Raw genomic sequence first — 23,604 nt, 5'->3', positions numbered from 1 at the left:
CATAGGTAACCTTATTTGCGAAATGTGAATAGAACACATTTTGAAGTTAACATCTCAACAGATTCAGTGCAATACAGTCGTCCCAGAGTTATGAATAACCTATGGATATGGATCAGTGTTGGAATGAAACCAGATTTTCTCATAGAATAGAAAGCCTATAAATTTACTCAGTAATTGTTCAACTGAATAGCAAGCGTGATAAACTTGAAGCTATTCGCCAAAGCGAAACCAAAAACTTAGTAGAGTAATTCGGGGCGTAGTTGATCGGTTGTTGAAGGGTTCTTCTCCAAACAATTGGCTATTGGCAAGGCCATATAAAAACACTATTTAAATAAACTGTTCGATACATTACAGAGTTATTATTTGGGCCACATTGAGGAAAAAATCATTTCCAGAGATAAAATGTTCTTTTCGTGACAGGTTGCCACTTTTACATAAAATTGTCTTCCTTTGTCTTGCGATTCATTAAGGAGTACTACTTTAGGAAGTATCAAAACTTCCATCACCAGAGTGGATATGTGTACGCACATCATGGGAATACAATATACGTCCATACTACGCTCAGATCTTTGATTTAAAATTCGCACAAAGATTCAGAAATTTACTTCCCAAATAGGAAGCAAACCGAACCAGTTTCAGTATACATACATAGTTTTGATCAATACAAAATAAACAGCCATGAACAAAGCACAATCGTTCATACCAACTAAGTTGATTGACCTAATTGGATCCAGAAACTCAACCACTTGGACTTGTCTGCCCTGGATCCGATTCTCAGAACGCACGCAAACAACAAAGTGATGGAGGTTCCTTATGGCAAATAAACATGTACATACAACGAATAGACTGACTGCAGTCTCAGCTCCCCCAAACAACCAACATCTCCATAATCATGAATACAACAACCCAAGATAGAACCACATGTTGCTGGTGCAGTTATTTTTCCATCAACCACTTTCCGTACATTGTGATCGGTGGTGGCTGGCCCACTTTGGGAACGGAAGGAAGTAAAAACCCTCCCACACCACGTGCGAACGGTTATCCTTATCGGTCTCAACTCACATAACGGGGCTTACATAGGGTAAGATGGTTCAGAATGCCAATTTAAAACCAAGTAAGCCGTCGTTGCTTTTGGCAGTCATGATGAAATTATAGCTCGCAATTTAAAAATAATAAAACTGACATAAGTAGATGAAAAAACCGAATTTAGTAATATACCATTTAATTCCACTAGAGTTTGTTTCCTTCGTATTTCGATCTCAACTGGCCGTCTTCAGTGTCGTGTGCTAGACTCGACTAAAACTGACATATTTTCAGCATTTTAATGCAAAACCAACTGAATTCCATTGATTCGAAACTGGGATATAAATTAACATCACTTTTCAATGCCACATATCGTGAACCAGGGCAAATTGATTACTATCTTACAATTTTTTGTTACCGTTTTGTCTCAAATTCCGAACACTCGTATCACACCATGAAATAACAGTTATTTAGAATTCAATTTAAATGTCTCTCAATCGATTTTAAACTCTGGAAGTTGTAATAATTCTATAGTTCGAGGACAGTAAAACTAGCTCAAATAAATTTATTGCAAAATTATTCATTTGAATATGTTTTATATTTATTTATTCATTTGAATATGTTTTATTCGTGCTGTTCAGAATTTGAAACAAGGTGAATGAAGCAGAATGAACACAGTATTCAGCATTTGAATCAAAGTTTTGTTACATATTTTTACGTAAAAATAAATTGTAAAATAAATTAAATCAACATTATTATCAGCACACTCAAAAGCTAACAATTAAGTTTTGAAAATATATTAAAATTTTCACAAATATTAGTTAGTTATTCCCAACCAGATGCATTTGATGTCACTGTTGGCCTCAAGTGTTCGGAATATGAGTCAGAATGGTATATTATCCATTGGACAAAACCACTACCGTTCTACGTATATATGTACCGCGGTCCATAAGGTTTACATTGAACAATGGACAAGTAGGCGTACAAGGTCAGAATTTCGATTGTTTTTTTTTTTTTCATTTGTTTCGCCGTAAATTACATTTTTACTATTTAACTGAAGTCAATAGAAGCATTTTGTTGTAATTATGAGTTGAAAAGTGCACACATATTTTAATAAATGCAGAAGTATTGTTATCATGAAAGCCACTAAAAAATGTTACTAGGATCTTCATAAAGGTTTTAAAAATGAAATATCAATCAGTTTCAGTTGTTGTAAACTGGTTAAACGGTTAACTGGCAAAAAATACGAAAAAAGTGTATTTAAAAAAAAAATCATGTTTTGGGCAATTTTTGGTACATAACTCAGCTGAAACGTTTTTTTTTTATTAAACGTATTGAATATAAAGTTTGAAACAACTAAAATAGCCAACAAAACATTTAGCATCTTTAGAAGAGAACTCAATTTGGCGACGACTGATCAAATTCACCCAGTAATAAATTTAACCCTTGATTTTACTTTTATATTTCACCTTAAGCCTTTGGGCTTTAGGGGAATCTTATAATGTATCACAGTAGTTACCTATAATGCCAATTGCCTAATCAAATCTTTTTCCAGAAAAAAAAACAGTTTATATGGCGTTAACGAGACAGAACTCACCAAAATATTTGAAGTAGAACGATATTGGGTTAAGATAGCGTTAGCGTAGTTACGGTACGATATTGGGTTAAGATGCACCAAAAAATAGTGGCGTGGTGTAGGAGTGTTTTTCGATATTTAAGTTGCTGTGATAGAATGAAAGAACGAATCTGGTATGCCACCACCAGAAACTACTCAATCAGTCCTGGAACTGGTTTTTGTCCTTGAACACTCTCGAATAAAAATTATCCTGAACCAAAGAGAGTGTAAAACGGGATGTTAATAAATTTGGAGTGGATTCAAAGAGATTTGAAATGCAATTTGAATTGCTTGACATGAGGGACATTAAAAGGAAACAGTATAACAATGAAATAACAGCTAGTTTCCCACTACGCACGCATTCACTGGAATCTGGTATGCCTCCACAGAAAATCTTTTTAAAGGACCTGTAACACCAATTTGTATTCTCCTAAAACTAGCGCCGGATTTTGGATTTGGAGGTCAGAACTTGTGAAGGGGGCATTGACTACAAAAATAAAGGAACTGGGGTATTGATCATACATTTTATTTGGGATGTTGGGTAGGAATATATATAAAATTGTTTTTAATTACTTAAGCCTAAGAGAACAAATTCATTCGTTTATACCATGGTAATGTTTCTTTAAAGCTGCATTTAGAATAAAGCTATTCTCATCAGGATTCCGAATAACAACGAGACCAAATACCTACATATCAGGAATTTAACGACAATTTTACTCAAGACTAGGAGCCAGTTTCCAACCATAAAAAAGGTTATTTATTTTCAGGAAAAAAATTCACTCATAATTTTCAAGACTCAAACATTTTAAGACGCCCAACGAACCAATGATCTGATACCATTTTGATTCATATTTCGATCACTTTAGGCTTACGGGGACTTTAAATGCAGATAATAGCGATTGAACCGAAATTTATGAAACTTTTTATCTCTTTGCATAGACCAACTGTGAACTATTGAGTGGGGTGATGAAAAAAGTGTACCATTACTATTACTAAAAAGTGAGGAACAACATTTTGCTTCAAATACCGAACACTGTGCTTATTTTGTCTCATATTTCAAACACTTTGATTCTAATTCTGAACAACAAATAAATTTACCTGAGCTTTTTTTAAGACATTGAGCTTCAGAATCTTTCCAACTCCTAGGATTAAGTTAGCATTAAAGACATTCAATTTAAGATGCAAAGATGCGTCCTTTGTTGAAAATTTATTGACATATTTCAATTAAACGATTCAGCAAAATCTCCATACAAAACACGAGTGCTTGGAATATTTTGGCATAAATTTTTATCCTAAAATTGATTGAATATCTAATTTTAAATTTCTCTTTTTTTCTAGTTTCACATTATGTTACTAGAAAGTATTCGGCCATTTTTTAAGACTCGTCACTTATCGAATTACTTATCAATTGTCCTCTTCGCAACCCTTTCCCCTCGAATCCGGGCCTGCCTTAAAACCCTCTCGGATAATGGAAATAAGGAGGAATTGAAAGAGATTTGAAATAGATATTAAAATGGTAAACATGACGAACATTAATTTGAAATAGAAACGTAAAAAACACCAAATCTGACGTATGTTACTTCTGGTAAAACCCTTCAAACAGGCCTGGAACACAATTTTCGTCCCCCGAAAATCGTCTTGAACATTGATAAACTTCCATTCAATCTCATAATTCAAATTGTTGAATGTAGGAAATATTAAAGAAATATATAAAAATAAAAATTAATTAAGTATCTCCCAGTATGAATCTCATAGAAAACTTCTTGAACGGCCCTGGAATTAAATTTTAAAAGAGCCATAATCAGTATCTGCATATTTCAACTTACAGTCGATGATGTTGACATTTAGCAAGTTTCGTTTTCCCTGATTTCTTATTGTTTTGAATAATCCTTTGACATCGCGACCAGGAATCATTAAGAGCATGCTGTCACTTTCTTGATTACATTTTCTATGCTGATTCTCATCTACCCACTGACATTCAGAACCAACAGGAAGCACCGGAAAAAAAATCTACGATTTGAACATTACACGTTTAAAAAATCGATTGATCACTTGACTCAATTCAAAACACCATTCGCCATGATTTGAAGAGTTCTAACTTTGGATGTGTTCTACTGTCTTTAGCACTATAATATGAATTGAAAAGTCATTGCTTTTGAAAATCATGTCTTTTGTATGAAAGCAATCATTGACAGATCGTTGTAGAAAGTAATTGAGATCAATGCAACACCTTTCAACAGATGCGAGTTGGTGTCGTAATAAGATACAATACTTGCACTACGAAGATTGAAGGTTCAAATCTGGGTCAGGCGGAAACGTTTATTTTAACAAAACAAACAACGTTGAATTCATGTGTGTTAACTTAATATTATCAAGATTTAAGAGTAGTGCCAATCCAAGTGCAGAACTATTGATAGCATCTTGCTCATTTTATACCGCGTATTCATGTAGTACTGCCATGAGTCATCAACCGGAACCAATACTCGTCTAGAATGAAATGAATTTCAAAATTTACCATGAAAATATAATGTTTAAATGTTGAAACTTGATATTGTTTTGTTTGAAATAAGAGTTAACATAACAAATAAAAAAAACTTAGTTTGTATGGTATACAAAAGCTAGAGCAGTGAATCAATTGTAAACCAACACGCAGCAACAAAGACATTGTCCTATTCTTATTGCAAAAATTCCATTCTGCAACAAGAGCTTATCAGCACTTGAACAGAATATGACTGTTCTGAATCACGGGCGTAATTTTCGGAATATCACTGATCACTGGGACGACGCGAATACTTAACGAAAACTGAAATTTATTTTCAAGAAAGGAGCACTTTATTGCATGTGGCCAGTTCACTGTGGTGGTTTATTTAACTATGGCCAAACTGGTGAGCCTGAGCGATAGCAGCAAAGAGGAGGAAGCTCAAAATTGCCAAAAAAAAAAAAAATATATATATATATATATATAATTATATATATATAATAATAGCAAACCATAACCAACAAAAAAAATGCTATGAATACATGTTTTATTATTGATATGATATTGAATCTCTAACTATAATAGTAACACTAGTTATGATTGCAAAAAATGTTGCTATTGTATCATTATTTTGTTATTTACCTCAACTCGGGTATATTACCGTTTTCATGCACCAGTAATATAAAATTTATTTCGAATTTTCGAAAATCATTCTCAATTGTATTGGCTCAAGGTAAAACTGAAAATTGAAATGACAATAACAGTGGGTAACATTGAATGAAGCGTGTGTTGCACCCACTCCCTTCCTCCTCACATTCGTTCTCATAGACAGGTTGGCTACGTGCTAGCGGAGTTCGTTTCCGCGCTGATCGAAAATCATTCGGCTAAATTTTTAAGGATACTGGTCATAATAGAGTGATCTTCTATTTTAAAGCAATAATGGCGCCTGCCACGTGTAATGCATGGATGTGATATTCAACGGAGAGACATCCATTCAGGTTCGCGTCGTGAAATAGAATGATCTTAATTAATTTCAAACTTAGCCTACGGAGCTTAACCCTGCACAACTTATTCTAGGGGAGGTACTTGAACCTGGGGTAATATGCACCACTTAAGAGAGATGTGCTTAAATGAAGACTAAACAATATCTATGTAGTGTTTTAATAGACAAAAATAGTTAGTTTGTTTTCATCCTACATGGTGTTGAACGAGTTTCCAATCGTAATTTCATCAACAAATAACCCAGTCTCTAATAAGGTGTTTTATGGTTGAAGGTTGTAATAATTATTAATTCATCATTACCAAAACAACAAGTGAAATAATCGGGAAAGGGGCTGTCCATTAACCACGTGGACAGTTTTTTGGGATTCCAGACCACTGCCGTCCCCCATCATGGCCATTTGTCCAAACAAAAATTCTAAAATTTGTGTGACCCATGGTCTTTGGCCAGTCACGTGATAAATGGACGACTCCAAAAGGTCATCAGAATCGTGCTTTTCGTATGTATTCGTATATTTATATTATATATTATACCTCCCTGTTAAAATTTTCAAAATTTATCAAATCCTCAGAACGTTAACTATTTGAACGTTTCATCAAATTGCATAGTGTTCTTCACTCAAAACTACATTGACATTGACACGGTGCGTTTTTCTCGCATATTACCCCAGGAAACCCTAAGGATGGAAGAATGGAAGCGTAGAGAAACGTTTTTTCTCCTAATCTGGCAAATGCTATGAAAAAATAGACCAAATGTGATAGCATTAGAGAGTGCAAGATAGAAGCAAGTGAAAGATACAACTACAAAATACGAGGAAAGGGACGGGCCTGGTATTGAACCCATGATCTTCTGCTTATGAAGCAGAAGCGTAGCCATTAGACCATAGTTTCCCAAACTGTGGGTCGCGACCCCCAGGGGGGTCGTGAGCTAGTCTTTGGTGGGTCGCGAAAAAATTCCAAAGTACGAATTTATTTCCAAAGTTTTTTTCTATGTTTCCTTAAACTTAAATTCTTACTTTATGACAAAACAAGTTTTTTTCCAATGATCAGGAATTCAGTCAGTTGGCACTATCTATATTATTCTAAGGTTAAGGTCTAAGGCTGAGAAGAACGTCGCCAATACAGCCTTCTTTAATCGTTCTTTCTTAATAAGCCATACTCGAACTTCCAGGAGTCGAAGAGAATATTGGCCCATGGAAATATCGAAAGTGTGATGAACATTATAGTACTCAGGTTTTTTTTTTAATTTTCAATATGGTTCACGGTTTCAAAATCTCTATTATCATCAAACCTGCATGCTTCTCCGATATTTCTACGAAAACGTTCAGCTTTCGGTCTAAGATTTTGTGGTTAGAAGGATAAAAAATATTCTGTCGAAAAAAAAAAATCACATACCTACAATTTTAGCTGCGAAATTGTCTTTTCTTGGATTGAGTTTGTAAAACAATCCTTAAACTTGAAAGTATTCCATTTTCTCCAACAAAATATTTTCAAACTTTCAGTATGTGAAGCAAACTTTCAAGGTCGAATAGTTATTGGTGGTGCATGCAACTTCGATTATAATCGAAATATTGATTCCGTGTGGTTCCGTGAGTCAATATTGAGCAATGGAACATCGACTCATGGAGGTGTGACTTAATTGAAAAAAAAAAAAAAAAATGCTAGAATATAATCAGTTCTATATGGAAATTTGATTAATGTCGAGACATTCAATCAATCCTTAGTGTTGTTAAAAGAATTTTCTATATTGAGACAGAAATCTTGTAACGAGCAGTTGCAAGTACAAAAGTAAAATAAATGATTTTATTCACTGTTTTTTTAATCAAACATAGTGCATGTCAATGTCAATTACGTGTGGTATTGTGATATTGTGATCAAATCTCATCCCCATCATAGTAATAAGTGACCTCAGAAGCTTCAGTACAAAACTTGTTTCTGTACAATTTTTCACTGGTGGGTCGCAAAGAATACGCTTGTTGGATAGGTGGGTCGCGCAACCAAAAAGTTTGGGAAGCTATGCATTAGACCACCAACTCCGTCAGCTCCTACCCGGTAAGTACTGTACCCATTAATAATTTCATTAAAACATAAACTGTACCATTTCGTCCTATGAGTGCATTTTGAACCACTTTGCCCTACTCCCACTCTACCACGAGGCGGCACAACATCGGAAGATTGTGTTTGAAAGGATGCGTATCTTAGCTCCGGAGTAACAAAGTGGAGAGAAGCAAAAGGCATTCAATAAAGGCAGCACCCACCTTCCGAAACGTAAGTCTACGTGTTGCTTTCCCAGGCTTGTGCCAGTTTTTAGTTCTCGTTTTCGATGACGAACATAGTCCCCCGTTCGCTCGCAGGCAAGATGAAGCGGAAGAGATTTGCTACTTTGAATCATACCGAAAGGATATCCAACCGTGGTGGCACAGGCAATCGGATCGGAAAATACTTGCCATCGCGTAAATAATGAATATAATTCCTGGTAGTGAGGTGCGGTAGGCAGCAGTAATACCATACCGAGCATAGCATGAACGTAATCAGCAGCTTCCTAGACGGAGGCATTCCGAGGAATTTAATCCAGCTGATATTTTTGCTCGAAATCCAGTTCAAAGTGGAATGTTGACGATTGAGTTTTCATGTTGAAGTGGATGAGATATCGTTTGTAATACGTAAATCAAGTGATTAAATACCAGATTCGCAATTTATTAATGAAACAGGAGGATAAATTTTGCATGATCTGGCTTATACTTGCCATTCAAATTTTCAAAAAAATATGGTTATCCTCCGGAGAAACACAAAGTGAATGAATTAACGAGCTTTACTATCTGTAGTCTAGTTACTCGTACAAACTTTGATATTAAATTATGAGGTGTAGATTCAACATTGAAACACATTTTTACTTTGAAGCAAATTACTTCTTCGCATTACTCGCTCTCTGGGACAGAGCCTTCTCAGCTTAGTGTTCAATGTGCACTTTTACAGTTAAAAACTTAAGGCTTTCTTTGCCAAATTAGTCATTTTCGCATTCGTATATCGTGTAGCAGGTACAATAATACTCCATGCCCAGGGAAGTCAAAGAAATTTCCATTACGAAAAAATTGGGGTGGGTAATGTCTGTTACATTACCGTTGACTTAGAACTACTATGGACACAACTTCGATCAATTCTGGGTCAGACTCTTACAACAGTGCGGTTCCCAGGGCTAAAAATCTCGTTAATAAAGATAGAAAAAAACAGTGCGGTAGCTTTTTGCAGGTGATAGGATCCCGAGTAACAATGAAAGCTGAACAGCAAGAGTATTTGCTGAATATTGGCTGATTAATGGTGTACAAGGCTGAACACCGTGACAGCTGAACAATAATTTGAAGAAAAGCTTATTAAACACTTCTATTCAGCAGTATACTCAAAGCTGAATATTGAGTTGAACAAACTATTTTTCATCTACAGTTTTAACTTTTGTTCAGCCAACCTGAATGATATTGATTAAAGGTTATTTAAAGCTTTAATCAAATCAACAGCCATTGTCGAAAAAATGTTTACCTGTAGGTTGACAAAAATATACATACCGAAATATATACCTACATTGGGTCGAACACTAAATTAATTATTATAAAACTGTTTCATCGAACAACAAAATTTTCACATACCGAAGTAGACATGCTGTAAACGCACACGGGCCTATCATTTGTCGAAAAAATCCTGAATCCGGCATCGATGACCTTGTGTTACATCAAGATAAAACACTACACTCGAAGACGCAGATTTCTTCGTAACATTTTTAATTAACTGGACGAAATCGAAATCATTACCAACTTGCGTTGACAACAATTGAACAGCAGTTATTAAAAATTACCGAGGATTCTATTTTGAAACAAAAATCACAACACACTTTGACAGCTAACACAAGTGTTTTTGCATAGCGCTGTTATCACTTCTTCAGCCTCAATGCAGCCTTTAAAATAGCCCTTATTCAGACAAGTCAATATATTAGTCCCTTGCTGTTGATGATGTTCACACAGTCTCATGTGGAGCGAATGTCAAGGTAAGTGATTATAAATCAGCGAATCCCAGTTCAAATCTCAATTGCACATATTTACTAATCTTCATCTTTAAATTCCAGCACTTTTCTACACTATGTGTTTGAAATTGTTAGTTGCGCTGATAAAACCCAAAACTATGAACCTGTAAATACTTTTTCTTTTTTTCTGGTTAATTGTTGAATAAAGGATGAATAAGCGATCGTTCAGCTTTCGAAGGTTGCCATCTGTTCTAAAAATAGAATTATCGTCATTGAAAGAGGCCTGAATAAGCGCATGCTAGACCTTTATTCAGCCTTCCATATAGCTTCAATTAAGCTTAAGGCTGAATAAAATCGCCAGAATTAGAAGTTTAACAGCTGAACAACAGTGAATGCAAGCTATGAACAGCTTTTGTTCAAACAAAGGCTGTATTGAATTGGCTATAAAAGCGTTTGAGCAGCTTCAAATTGTTACCTGGGAGTATTTAAAATCTGTTGCGATTTTAATACATTTATCAATTTCCGAAGGATTTAGGAAGTGTTCCCCCACTATATGATAAATCAACGATGCTGTTAGAAATGCCATACAATGCTGAGTACTATGATGTTATTACGGTCCGAAAGCGCTGCAGCGGCGTCCACGCGTAAATTCTCAAATTTCATGAGATTATGTGGGAGAAATTTTGTGATCCAAATCAAGTTTTGTACAATACCGCTAGATTAAGATCTAATAGATAAATCAGGAAACATTATTCTATAAACTCTTTTAAGAACGTTTGATGGCCCTCAAAAGGGCCGATTGAGCTTGTATGCTGTCACAGATGAATAGCACTACGGGATGTTATCAGTTGATTGTCATGGTTAAACAGGGAAACCCCAACGAAAGTGTACATGTGAATAAATTCTCTGTTTATACGACAAACCAGCTGAATATTTCATGGGTGCACAACAGCAACAGGGTAGCGGATCACAGGGATTAAGTTGAAATCTGGAAACGTAGCTCAATCTTGAAATCTTGAGCGATTTCACAAGCCAGGCGCTCGATAAGCAGCTCCTCGGATCAGCAACTCAGGGGACTCTGGTATCCGAGCGGGCTTGTTTCTTGACTGCACTACCGATGCTGAGTTTTTGACAGCTCAGCAGATTAACAGCAGCGAGGTACTTCTCGCTAAGCAAATTCGGAGGAGCTCTTACCAGCTCGAAAGCGGAAAGGGAATGAAACTGAAACCGGCCAAGGAAGCATGTTTTATAACCTTAGAATAGCAGATGATGCTCCTCCCTTCAGTGTTGTGAAAAACTCAATTTCTCACAACTCAAGCTTGAGATTTTTCATGCGTGAATTGTCAATCACGCAACTCAGCAGTCAAAAAATCATGGATGAGTTGGCTCACGTTTTTGACTCATTGTCTCGTATTTCCACAGTTTACTCACACACGGCAATAATTTCTTGTTAGTCTGGTAAAACTATAGTAATCCCTTCTAACGTAAACAAAAACATTCGGGTTTCACGAGTTTTTGCCGGGTTTTGCGACTGAATCATTTTTTACATTTTGAGTTGATTGAGTTGAATTTGCATCAAAATCTCAAGCGTGAGATTTGCGAAGCTCTAATGAGTTCGCTGTCACTGGAGAGTGTATTGATTGACATTTGAGTGTGAGTCTATCAACACTGCCTCCCTTTTGTGTTCTTCGCTTTCTGATCGACCAATCTGGGAAATGGGTATGTGCCAATAATGTGTTGGGTTTAGAATTACTTGAAAATTGCGAAGAATGCTAATGCGTTTGAAATAAGTCAAACATGAATTGTTGGAAGGGTTGACATTAACTAAATATTTAATACGAGCTATTGATAATCAATAGTTTTCCTAATTATGAAGGTAAATTTCTGATCCATGGTTGCCAAAATTATTACAATTGTTCAATGATAATGTGTTTTCAAAAGCATTCTAAATATGTAGCGATTTTGTTAATGTGATAATTACCATAAAATATGAAACATCAAAGACGCACTTTGGATGATGGCAAGAGAAACGGAAGGGTTCTTCGCTATCGATGTATGTGCCTGAGAAGCACGCCCGGTCAGAGCAAGCCGATCTGTTGCCTGCTGAGATGCGAGCCAATCGGAGAGTGAAAAGCAAATGACGTCAAATTTTCTTTAGCACCCCTATTTATAGATTTGCTTGAAATCAACGTTCTCTTTTAAAACAGTTATTAAACTATTTTGACAGGTATGTGGGATTCAGTAAGTGAACGACATGAACCTTTGATGTCTTGTCTTTCGATTGAGGTGCTAATCAAGGAATTTAGTTAAACCACCAAAAAGTTATAAACGTTTAAAAAATTTCATGCCAACGTAACGCTCTTGGTATTGAAATTCCAATTTCACTCCTGTATAGAGAAAAAAGACGTAGTTCTACGTTAAAAAATCCTGGACTGACCAAGCATCGAACCCAGACACCTTCAGCATGGCTTTGCTTTGAGCCGTGGACTCTGTCCGCTCGACTAAGGAGGTCCCTTCATAAGTACCCACAATTGTTATATACAAAACAAATACAATCATACACTCACGACGAAGCAGGGGACACTCATGAAGAAAAAGCTCCAAAATTCCAAAAATATCGTTTTTTTTGTACCAAAATGTCCCCCGTTTTCAGATACAGTTGCGTTGATGAATTGCAACATGAATTGCCATTTGTCCAATCTGAAGTATATCATAAACTTCAGCAATATAAATTAATTCACCTTTCATATCAAGTACCAGAGCTCAGCACTCTATCCATCCAGTGGTGAAGCAGCTCAGATTGCTGCCGAGTTATTCAATTATTCTCCCTGGTATGATTAGTACCGAGGAGCTGATGGCAAAAGTTTTAATTGTTGCTGCTGCGACACGAAAAAGAGCTCGACTTAGTGAGGCTTGGCTCCGGGAGTTCAATTTGTTTGCCGAAAGTCAAATTATAACCTGACATAAAAACTTTACTGCCACCGACGCTTAACGATGCGGGCACGAACTACTAAGCGAAAGATTCCTCCGGCAAAAGCCATCTAATAAAAAACGAATTAAAACGTACCAAACTTTCTCGATGCTAGTTTGTATATGCAGTATTATAACCTTCCCATGAGAATGTCTTCAAATGTGAAGAGTATACGTAGCTACCACTCTTCATTCACACAATACCCATAAGCTCGTGCCGAAGCGCACTGATTCTGCTATCCTAGAATCTTAATTTTAGAAACTTTACCACTTACACGCACTTCCACTTCCCAGCACTGCTTCATCCAATGAAGGGGGAAATGGGACGCTCTCGGAAGTCTACTTCGGTAGTGCTGGTAATTAAATTAGCATACATTTCAAATTTTCCCTCGTGAAAGCTGCGAGCTGGGGCACTTCCAACCGGACAGCGAATAAGTCGAAACATCCTTGTCATTAGTTTTAACTTATTCACATTCTGACACATATCAATTAGCTGCTTGTTCAGGGTCAGTGGATGGATTCATAAAGTCACGCAAGTGCGTTATCCTAGGCGATATTCGACAAATAAGAACAATATTCTTTCTTGAATTTGGTTTATGGAACTTAAGGTAGATGAAAGTTAAAAAGCTTAGTTAAGTATGAAATTCAACGGTACATTTATTATTTCAACAAGCTTGCATTATTCATACCGAATATTTCGTTTCTCTTATATGGCAACATGCAATTGTTTTCTGAACCACCAAAAACTAACTTTTGAGCATCGAAAGTATCATCAACTTTATTGATAAGTGTTGTTATACACATGAAGTTTGAATAATGTGGCAAATTAAACAATTAAATTGATATACAAGATGGCAAACTTGCATGCAAGTTGGCTGGAAAAGTCAGCCAACTCTTGGTCGGCGCCCCATTGCATTAGCACTGCAATTCCAGCATAATGTGAGTGCCAGCCATAATTACTGCATTCCAGCACTCGGCATCTGCACACATGTCCTTTGAAGGAAGCATCTCACTAGATAACGGACTAGCATACAACGCTCAGTGGCACAGTCGAAATACGTTCCTGACAATAAAAAACGGACTGAAGCGGGAATCGAACCCATTCTCCTTGACTCGATGCGGTTAAATGGTTGGTAATAATGATCGCATGCGATCTCTCAAAACGATGAAACCCGGCAATCGAACACGACATGCTTCGCTGTTTCCTCCACACCAGCACAATTGGAGCAAGCAGGAGATCTTGAGCCCCCAAACCTATGCAGATACTGCCTAGAGCAACCTATAGTTCATTTCCCCATGGTTTCTTTTAAACCAATCTGACACGATGGGTCCATCTACCTTCAGTGAAGTTATCCCATTAATGCTGCCAATCTCCAAAGGTGTCTCTTTACACGCGTTGCGGACTCCTATATGGTACCTCTTTGGTTGAAGTATTGAACATCTTCCTTGATGATGACCTCGATGGGCGTCATCCCGGCTACGACGCAAACGGCCTCTTTAGAAACCGTCGGTATGCATTTGCTACTCTTTAAGGCGAAGTAGGCCGTCATTGAAATTTGTACGTGTCGTTGATGATTGTTGCTAATTCATCTCACGATTCCGAATCAAAGAAAATCAATTGGTTTTGCACTGACCAAGCTGAAAAAGTATCAGCATACTTTATGTATGTTAGCGCATACAGTGATACATTTTCAAGTCAATATAAACTATCAAGACTGAGTTTTATCACTTAGAAATGCAAGCTGAAAAGTCATCATTGTTGCCATAACGAATGACGGGCTACTTAGCCTTAACACATGATCCTATACGGGTGTTCCAACCAAGGCTGGGAATGGTAATAGTAGTAGGCTGAAATATTATTTAGGTGGATTCAAATCACCAGTAGTCTAAAATAAACACCAGTCAGTGTCAGTAATCAAACGATTACAGTACGGCAGGTTCAATCCAAATAACCTCAGTTCATAATTCAAACCATTGACTACAAGATCTTTGTTTCACTAGCTTAGGACATATTCAGGGTATGGGTCAGCAGTGAGAGAGGAGACATCTTACTGACAACTGGCTTGTTTTCTTGGTTTCTTTGATTTCTTCTTCTCATATTTTGGTTGTGCAAAATGACTCGGGGAGCACAAACTGGGTCAAAACCATTTTCACATTTCATTTGTTATCAAGAAGATCATAAAATTAAAAAATCAATAGCAATTTGAGTCGAATTGACAATATTTAAAAAATCAACTATTTTATATGCGGTAGCACAAGAAAACAACCTGAATTTTCAATAACATCCAGTTTTAATTTGGCCAAATTTTGACGATTTTTCACGCTCTGCCCTTCGAATGTGCGGTTTTCCAGTGACAATTGATGACAGGTTCCCTTGACTTTTGGGAGCTCGCAATCTAAGCCAACTGTCTCCTCTCTTTCAGGGTCACTGCACAAAAATCTTCCTCTCTCTTTCACTCTTACATCTAATTTGTAAACAACAAGGCCAGTAAACGTCAAAATCCCATGAAGAATCAAAACAGTGCAGAGGCCTATAACCTGGGAGGGAGGCACAGATACTACACACAAAATATGACGCAAAGTTATTTCAAACTGCAAGAAAACTCCAGCATGCCAACGACAACCAAGGCACACTTGATTTAAATCGCTAGTTTTCTTTTGTTGTGTACCTTTGATCGTTCTGGACAAACATAGAAAAAGAGCTAAAGTGTTATATGCATTTAATTTTCGTTTCCATCGGAAAAAGTATAATTATGCGTATTTGAATACATTATATTCAATCAGAATAAAAGGTGCTATCGTGACATTACTTTTGAATAAGCATGAATAGCTTTTCAATTGATTTTTTGTCACATATGATAAAATGCAAAAAAACTTTTGATCAATTAAGCGCTTTTATCATGTTTGTCCATTGTTTAAGATCGGGCTCACAGTGACAGTTCGTGACAGCAGAATCTCGGCTCACTATGACGTGCATAAATTTCGTATCGGTTTTTCCCTCCCAGGGTATAACTATTATAAAAGTGGCCGCTCCTCTCGTTAAATATTGCCGACATCATCCACCTTTTATACTTTATTTGAAAAACAGAGTCCCGTATGAATTCAAACCCATTTCTAGCGGTATCCACTACAATTTCAGAAAAACTGGTTTTATCAAAATGAGTTTTTGAGTTCCATCGATTGGGATGCCATGCTACGAGGTCTAAGCGTGAATTGTCTAAGTAGTAAGTTTCGCTGTAACTCTCGCGATAGGATTGTTCACACCTAAAACTGCTCATCAAAACCTTTCTTTCCCGCCTTGGTCCAAATGCTTTTAAAAGATTTAAAACAGCTAAAAGGTTAGCTCTGAATAAAATATAAAAAAAACGTATTGCTCTCCCCCAAAACACAATATCTGACGTGCAATCTTCTACTGAGCACTTCCACAGTTATTAACTGAGAGCTTTCTTTGCCGATTGACTATTTTTGCATGTGTATATCGTGTGGCAGGTACGAATATACTATATGCCCAGGGAAGTCGAGGAAATTTCCATTACGAACAGTCCTTCGACCAGCGTAATTCGAACCCACGACCCTCAGCATGGTCTTGCTGAAAAGCTGCGCGTTTACCGCTACGACTATCTGGGCCCGCTGACGTGCAATAGTGAATACAAATGGCTGAATGAAAAACTATACCACAGTTACATCCACCGCACCAAGCGCAACTTCAAATTGAACCCTAAGAAGTTTTGGTCGTACATCGATGATCAAAGAAAAGAGTCAGGATTACCGTCAACTATGACGCTTCGAGAAAAGAAGGCTTCAATTCTCTCTCCGATAACTGCTTTATTCAGACAACATTTTGCAACCTTTTTAGGTCATTGTCTACTATATTTAACCTGGGGGGGAGGCACAGATACTACACACGAAATTTGACGCAAAGTTTTTTCAAACTGCAAGAAAACTCCAGCTTGCCAACGACAATCAAGGCAGACTTGATGAAAATCGCTCGTTTTCTTTTGTTGTGTACCTTCGATCTTTTCGGACAAACATGGAAAAAGGGCCACAGTTTTCGATGCATTCCATTTCCGTATTTATAGAAAAAAGTAAAATGATGCGTATTTGCATACATTATTTTCAATCAGAATAAAAGGTGCTGTCATGGCATTACTTTTGAATCAGCATGAATAGCTTCTTAATTGATTTTTTGTCACATTTGATGAAATGCAAAAATATGTTATGCTCAGTTACGCGCTTTTTTCATGTTAGTCTATTGTTTAAGATCTGGGCTCACAGTGACAGTTCGTGACAGCATAATCTCGGCTCACTATGACGTACATAAATTTAGTATTGATTTCTCCCTCCCAGTATTTAACCATTCGCTCTCTTCTGACTGTTTTCCGAGTGCATGGAAAAAATCGTATAATTTCCTAGTCTTCAAAAGAGGCGCTAAAGGGGAAGTTTCGAATTACAGAGGAATAGCTTCCTTGTGTACAACGTCCAAACTGTTTGAGTTGATTGTACTGGATTTTCTAAAACATCACTGCCTGAATTATGTATCTGAAACCCAGCATGACTTTATGCAGAAACGATCCACTACCACTAATTTAGTCAGCTAAACATCCTTCATTATCAAAACCGTCGATGCTAGTAAGTTGATGCAATTCATACAGACCTTTCGGCAGCCTTAGACAAGATAAACCACGATGTCTTGTTAGCAAAACTCGATCGCCTAGGATTAGCGGAACCTCTTTTTAGTTGGATGAGATCCTACTTGGTAGGACGTTCGATGTCAGTTAAAATAGAAAGTATAACTTCTGAACACTTTGCTGCACAATCGGGAGTTCATACTCTAAATGATGTCAACCTTGTCCTCAAATGTTTCAAAGTTTCTCAAAACTTTGCCGAGATATCCATTTCTCTGGATATATCGACAAGGGTTTTCCAAGTTCTTCAAAATTTTCCTAATAGAATGCTCCTCAAGGAATTTCTTCAGAAAAATCCTTAAAGAATTATGTAGAGAAATCTAGAGATCTAAAGGCATCACCCAACAAGTTCCAATTGAAATCTCTGGAAAATTCTTGGAAACATTCTGAAAGCGTCCCAAAAAAAAGTTTCTGAAGTAATCGCTGAAGAAATTTTGGAAGTGTTTGAAAAATCTTTGGAAAACCCACCATACGATGCAGAAAAAAATCTCAGGAAACTCTTTGAAAAGAAATATTTGATAATAGTTCAAAATTGGTGAAATTATTTCGAGAAGCCGTATTGTGATTTTTGGAAGAATTTGTAGGAAATTTGTAGGAAGCTTTCGGCAAGTTGTTGGAAGAATCCCTGAAGAAAATCTTGAAGGAACAGCTGAGAAAAACGCTGGATCCCTAGACAATTTAAACATAAGTAATGTAATTTTTTGATCCAGCAAACGTTGTATTGCCATGTAGTAGGATATGTGAAATCCCTCTCCAAAATGTGAAGTTTGTAATTACTATTTAGTGCTACCTTCTCAAAAGTTTACCGTTTTTTTATTCTACACGAACACGTCGCAGTTCATCACGAATTAAATTGTGAAAATCGGTTGGCCTGTTTGCGAGCCATTTTGTGACATAAACACCATTCCATTTTTATTGATATAGACAGATAGATGAACCAGTGGTAGGAGAGCCTGGTCGACAAATCCCTAGATTCCCATACAAACATAATCCGTTCAGATCCCTAGAGCATTAATTGTCTGTGATAAAGTATCGAACCATGTCGACACAAATGCAAGTATAGAAATACAAAATGTAATAAATTTGGCACTTTTAACACAGATCTCATGTATAAGTATTTAGATGTGATCAAAAGAAATAATAACGCCATTTATCATTTGAAAACAACTATTCAAACTTGAACCGAAACAAATTCAAGCGTGCACAAATTTTAAAATTACTTCTGACTTCCAGTATTGCTGACCAGATTCACGCATTAAATAATTGAAAAACTTTTCTCATTCCCCAGCAGTGTAGTAGCAGGTCCGTCGCACTCGCGCTCAGTTTGGGTACCACTTCTAGTACTGCATTTGGTCCCTCGGTAGTGCAAAAGGTACCCAAGTTTGACACATCGCAGTACACTTTTCACGGCATTCTAGATTACCTTATAAGCCATAAAATTTTAGGCATTTGCAAGGGACATGAAGGTCTTTAATTTGTCTTTGGTAGTAGTCAATCGAGCTTCAAATCACATCAGCCTAGCAAAATGAAACTTATTTGGATCATCCATGCTTTGCCTGCTCATCGGGTGCCAATGTCATGAAAAACGAAAAACACGCCGTGACAAATTATGCCAACATTGTTTTGACAGCTTTCGATCATCATTGGAGAGGGACCACGATGAGGAATGGTGGCCGCCTTCATCACGCCACAAACGCGATTGCGAGAAAAAATGACTAACTTTGTTAATAATGATGATTGTAATGGGGCGGAATTCATCATCCGTTGATTGTATCCAACGGCAACAGATTTTCTACGATACAACTAGATGCAAGCAACCTGAGGACAAAAGTGCCGGGATGCTTAGCAACTAAGTACGATTTACTGATGAGGTGATGTACTAGTATCCATCGTATTAAGCATTGATCAGTGAGAACTGCAATTTTCCCAGTATTGCAGTAAATGATGCTGATACAAACCGATGCCAAACAATTCTTTATCAAAACGGCTTTAGCATTGTACCAGGTCGGTCACACTCGGGCTAAGATTGGGTACCACTTCTAGTACTGCATTTGGTCCCTCGGTAGTGCAAAAGGTACCCAAGTTTGACAGATCGCAGTACACTTTGAACGGCATTCTAGATTACCTTATGAGCCATAAAATTTTGAGCAACTGCAAGGGACATGGGGGTCTTTAATTTGTCTTTGATTGTACAATAACATTTTGATTAATCTTGATCTCTTTTTGGAAATAATGCAAAGAAAATGCATCTTGCCGTATTCTCAATCCGTCGCATCGTTTTCATTTATGTCGCAATCAGTCTAGATTCGTCTCACAACTTACGGCTCACTGTAATATATTGAGTGGTCAAAACACAACATATAGGCTGACCATACGTACCGTATTTAACGGGACAGTACCGTTTTCATCCCCTCGATGGACTGTCCCGTCGTTTTATGGAAAATGCTCAAATTGTCCCGTATTTTAGGAAATGGAGAATTCGCACATAATTTTCAACACCAGTAAAAAATTAAAAATAACAACATAACAAACAGTTTTATAAATATTTCAGTGTTTATTGTCTTACTCATCTATTTTCCAAGCAATTATTAGTTTCTCAAACAGAGTTAAACTTGATCTGTATATGGTTCTGCTTAACTTTTTGCGTTTCTTTACTCATATTTATGACAAATTTTGGTGGATTTTCATAAGATTCAAATAATATCTAAAATGAAAAAGAACAACTATGTGTCTACTTCTGATACGCAATTGATTGGATTAACTGTTTAAAAAGTGGACATTTCAATAAAGTAATGAAATATTAGAAAAATTAACGTTTGAATTTGAGAAATTGAAAAATGTAACGATTTTTTTAGGAAATTCATAAAAAACGCTGCTTTTTGGAAATCAAAGAATGAGCTTCAAAGTTTTAAAGTGATTTTCTTTGAATCATGCAGACATGTAGCTTGGGATTGCAGAATCTGGTTTTGCTCAGTGCTCAGTTCTTCGAAAAGTTCTAACACTCATAATTGTCATAACCTTTTGCATTTCAAGGTAATGAACAATATGTATTTTTGGCATTATGTATTTAGCCGAGAATGATCAAATATCTCTTTCTTTGGTAGCTTGTCGATCTTCTAATTCAACACTTTCTCACTACCCGAGCAGAAGCAAAGTTCTGACCATTAAATCGAGATATTGATTTGATTGACATAAGAGATAAAAGATCTGAAGATAACATCAAAATTTTATTCCTGCAACTTCTGAGCCATAGCTAAATTTGATGTTGAAAGATCTAGGGAATAGCTCGCTGATATTGGTGAGATCTTATAAAAGCTAAATATGAAATGCTCATAGCATTCCAGGAGTAAATTTTAGATATTATTTTCTGATCTTTTATTTTATATATCTTTCAAGTTAATATCACTTTTGATAGCTTTTTTCGCCTGCTCGGGTAAAGACTATTATTGCACTTTTTTTGAGCTGCATTGCTTTACAAGGGAACGGGTCATTCGAGGAAATAGCTTCGGAGAAACGAGCCATTCGGGAAACTGGAATTCGAGAAAAAGTAGCACAATCGCATAATCCATGTCTTTTAAAATTGTCACATTTTTGTTTTTTATTTGTCCCGTTTTTGTCTGGTTGGCTTATGGTCAGCCTACAACATATCAATGCTACAATAACATATTTTACTAGAATTTATAGATCTGCGGACATCTCCCTCCATTCCTTCAGCGTGATGGAATATACTAATTTCCTTTAAAGTTCATTGTTCGTCGACAAAATTCAGCCCAAACATATGAACACAATTCTTTTTGACCGCACAATTATGGCATTTGCTCACAGTGCTGCGAAAACAACACAATCAAAGGAACCGTTTTTTTACGTTGAGCATCGCGCACACATTGATGCGCAAAAGTTTTTTTTTATCAGTACGACGACGGATTGAACTTTGTTTACATTCTCAATTTTACGCGGTCGGTGAGGAAATTTCATAAAATTTCGTGAATTATAGAACTTTTACGGCGTGTGATTGGAATGAAATCCTTCAGTGAAGAATTACGAAGGTTTTCCATAGTGAAAATAAGTGCCCGGCGAAGTAAGTCACACAGGGGGCGGGAAGAAACTTGTATCATAGAGTGGTGTGACTGGTGTCCATCGTTAAGCATTTCTCTCAAATCGTGTTCGTCCATGCGATTTTGGAGAAAAAATGCAAAATGAATAATTGAACTGAAGTTATTTAATGAAATACAATAGTTTTATAGCATTTTTGGTGTACAAGTGTACAAACCATGACAGTTTTCACAAAAATACACTTGGAAAATGAATCTATGTTGCAGGTAAGTTGGAATATTCACCGTAGTTGCACATTTTAAGTTTGATACGACGAATAATAGCGCTTGCGACGAAGTAGAACGAAACCCTATTCGACTTTTATTTTCCGAGGTCTCATAAAATTTGTTTGCCGACAGAACAGGTTATACAAATCTCGGTTGAAACTGACCGACATTCGGCATTGTGCAAAACCGCAACTTTTGTCAAACTTTGGTCAAGTTTTACACAAACTTGTTCAGATTTTTTCATTTTATATATTTGAAAATTAAAAGAATATATTTAAATAAAGAAATTGGTAACACAACGAAATTTTTTGTTGAAATGACATAACGTGGGTATGTGATTACACTCGGATCTCCTATTAAACGCATACCTATTACGTGCACTCATATTACGTTCACTCCTATAAGACACACCAGAGCGTTATAGGAGACCCAGAGCTTATGAGATTTCATCACTTTGGGGGTGTCGTTGTATATCTCGTATGCCAAAAGAGATAGCACAGTACTGTCTTCGGCGAAGTTTTAGTGCTAAAAACGATCAACCTTTAGGAGTTGAGGATCATCTTTTTAGTTGAGAATTTGGCCGGTAGGGGCGCTTTTTCTGATTTGCACTATATGAACCAGGGATGAATGAGGGATAGGAATGCAAAATTTTGTAACATATGATATTTCTAGATCCTGGTGTTTTGGAAGGTTGGTGTCTTCGGAGGAGTTGTTCAGTAGCTCAAGGGCCCTGAGCAACTTTGCCGAAGACGCCATCTTTCGAAGTAATCAGGCTACTGAGCTATGCGCAAAACAAAAATTCCATGCCCACTAGAGCCGCCTGGTGGCGTAATTCCGTATCAGAATGACCATCGCATGTCAGCCCTTGAGCTAATGAACAACTCCTCCGAAGACACCAACCTTCCAAAACATCAGGATTTAGATATATCATATGTTACAAAATTTTGCATTCTTATCCCTCATGGTTCATATAGTGCAAATCAGAAAAAGCGCCCCTACCGGTCAAGTTCTCAACTAAAAAGAGGATCCTCAACTCCTAAAGGTAGATCGTACTTAGCACTGAAACTTCGCCGAAGACAGTACTGTGCTCTCTTTTGGCATACGAGATATTCAACAACACCCCCAAAGTGATGAAATCCCATAAGCCCTGGGACTCCTATAACGCAGATTACTATTACGCGCCCTAACCATGTGTCTAATAGGAGACCTGACTGTATCACGATTGATAACTAAGAGAAAACCAGTATACTTCACGAATTTGATTCAGGTTTAAGGAACACGATATTTTTTCAGGCTGAATAATCTGCTTACCTCTGATTGAAACGTAAAGTCGTATTAATGTCAAAATTTATTCACTCAGTAGTTGGTGTTTATCATACCTGCAAAAATAAAAAAAATATGCAATTAATTTACTTAATAACAATAATGTCGTTTAAAACTTATTCAAAGAGCTCGAAAAAGTTCAAAAATTAGACTTATATAATAGTAAAATAATCGTCATC

At 36.7% G+C, this 23,604-nt stretch overlaps 1 protein-coding gene across 5 annotated transcripts in view; it reads right to left on the bottom strand.

Moving 5' to 3' along the window:
* Nucleotides 1–23,604, bottom strand: part of LOC5573886 (calcium/calmodulin-dependent protein kinase kinase 1) — a 471,871-nt gene that overhangs the window by 325,321 nt on the left and 122,946 nt on the right. The window contains exon 3 of one of the 5 annotated variants that reach the window (XM_021853059.1): nt 23,414–23,481. The exons of the other annotated variants lie outside the window; for them this stretch is intronic. The gene's annotated coding sequence lies outside the window, so the exon portion shown is untranslated. The remainder of the gene's footprint in view (nt 1–23,413; nt 23,482–23,604) is intronic. 5 annotated transcript variants of the gene reach the window in all.

The sequence above is a fragment of the Aedes aegypti genome, chromosome 3 (assembly GCF_002204515.2).
Source record: "Aedes aegypti strain LVP_AGWG chromosome 3, AaegL5.0 Primary Assembly, whole genome shotgun sequence".
Classification (NCBI taxonomy): domain Eukaryota; kingdom Metazoa; phylum Arthropoda; class Insecta; order Diptera; family Culicidae; genus Aedes; species Aedes aegypti.
The sequence above is the reverse complement of the archived record's forward strand: the minus strand, read 5'-3'. Positions and strand labels throughout refer to the sequence as shown.